Source organism: Nicotiana attenuata, unplaced genomic scaffold (assembly GCF_001879085.1).
Source record: "Nicotiana attenuata strain UT unplaced genomic scaffold, NIATTr2, whole genome shotgun sequence".
In the NCBI taxonomy this organism is placed as follows: Eukaryota; Viridiplantae; Streptophyta; class Magnoliopsida; order Solanales; family Solanaceae; genus Nicotiana; species Nicotiana attenuata.
Window position 1 is genome coordinate 1 of NW_017701328.1, and position 1966 is coordinate 1966.

Below are 1966 nucleotides of genomic sequence, written 5' to 3' on the forward strand. Positions count from 1 at the left end.
TAACCTAACGTAAATTACTAGGAAGTACTTCTAGACGCATGATCCTTGAACTTTTTTACTATCTTGGTGAATCGCTTCAAACTCAGTCAAAAAGCTACTAAAAGCTAGTGAGCTTTCCAGCTCTCTTTCCATAAACTTCAATCCTGTAAAGCCAAAAACCAGTCTAAATAACATCATATACATATTCTTTTTCAAACACAATCTACTGATCTAAATCCACGCCAACAATATTGTAGAAAATACTAACTAAATCTTTCTTAGGAAACAAGAACACAACGTAGGGGTATACCTTGAAAGAAGCAACAATGTCTCATTTTGGTAAAAGAAGATTGATTATTCCCCAGATTTCCGGTTAACAATAAGGCCCTTATCATTGAATCACACTCTTGTACCTCGCATTGTTGAGCTATTTTACCACCAATGTTGAAAATAAGCAAGATAAGGGCAACCAAAATTATTGATAGAACATAAATGCGTGCATTACTGACCTTTGAGGATTTCGTTCATATAGCCTTTATTTTAATTGAGTTCCTTTCAGTGCCAGTTTTTACTACCAAATTGACACAAAATATTCAGAAGTAGACATGCATAAGCAGAAAATAATATAGTCAGGAATGAAATATCTATAGATAGTGAAAAATTAAGAAATAATATTGTGCATATCTTAAATACAACATAATTTTCTTACCTTCTGAGTTATGGTAAATACTGCATTCAAAATCTCACTATTGAAAGGTTTAAATACAACACATTGATAGTTGACCGGCATTTTTTCCAATCTGTTTGTCACCAGCATCAACATCATTGCTAGGGCTTCAAAAAAATTCATCGTCGCCTGAATCTAGAAGTCCAGCGATTTAGTTTTATCATTCTATAATATTTTACTGCATAGAGAAGTCCTTTAAATAGAATTTATTTTTACATTATTACAGGTCCATCCATACTTGGCCAAGAAAAGATTAGGTAGACAAAAAAAGAATCATCAATGACAGCTTATTAACCATCTCAACTTTAATACCATGGTCAATTACCAAACAGCAACAAATCCAACTGAAATAACAAGAAAAATGCAAAACGCTACTATTGCTTCTAGCCTTCTATAAGTATTTCTACATTTGTATAACTTTTATGAAAAATGTCCCCAATTCAGAGGAATGTAAAACTTTGTATAGTTGAAGGTAGTCCTAATTTGCTCAATAATACAAAAGAGAAACAGAAGAAATTCTTACCAAATAATTTTGTGTTGTTTCAGGCATATCGCCGAACACTTTGGATTCATCAGTTTGCACAGTTTGAAATCTCATCGTCTTGAGTCAAAATTGAAAAATAATCGAAACAATAAAATAAAATAAGAGTAAAAAATAAAAAACATTCAGATGGAAAGTATTATTAACTATAAGATATATTAAGATTTACAGAAAGAGAACACAATGAAAGTATGTTTACAAATAAACCGATATTATCACCAATTAAATCTTTGGTATTGTAGCACAGACCCATTCTTCCAACAAAAAGCATAATACAATAGATTTTTGCACTGACATTTCGATTTACAGTTAGTAATTAGTTCAAAAAGACGAACAGATATCAACGATGAGTAAGCCAAAATAATATAAGCTTATATGCACCAGGTACAATCTCAAACATGCATGTGCACATCAGATAGAGTAGACTTACTGACATGCATATAGAAAATCAAGCTAGAAATTATGCGGAAGAGTAAGAAAACTAAAATTGAAGCAAAAATAGATAAACTTTTAAAGGAATTCCGAAGTGAACGGCAGAAATCACTGCAAGAAAGGCAAAAAACAGGGGAAAACTTACCAGAAGTAACGAATAAAATAAAAGCTAGAAAATTAGAAACCGAAAATGGATAATTTGGGAAATGATACCCAGAAGCGATGAGCAATTATCAGATAGAGGAAAAAGAAATATAGAGGAGTTGAAGAAAGATATGAAAATGTTA

The 1966-nt window shown here is 31.5% G+C and overlaps 1 long non-coding RNA gene across 2 annotated transcripts; it reads right to left on the minus strand.

Annotated features, from left to right (window-relative positions):
• Positions 1 to 68: 68 nt before the first annotated feature.
• On the minus strand, positions 69 to 1931 carry LOC109222766. Of its 2 annotated transcripts, XR_002067452.1 has the most exons (4): positions 689 to 1931; positions 489 to 550; positions 290 to 385; positions 69 to 143 (listed from the first exon to the last, which is right to left on the minus strand). It is a non-coding gene; the product is annotated as an uncharacterized LOC109222766 (long non-coding RNA). The 2 variants fall into 2 exon arrangements; XR_002067451.1 differs by having other exon boundaries at positions 489 to 1931.
• Between the last annotated feature and the right edge of the window lie 35 nt (positions 1932 to 1966).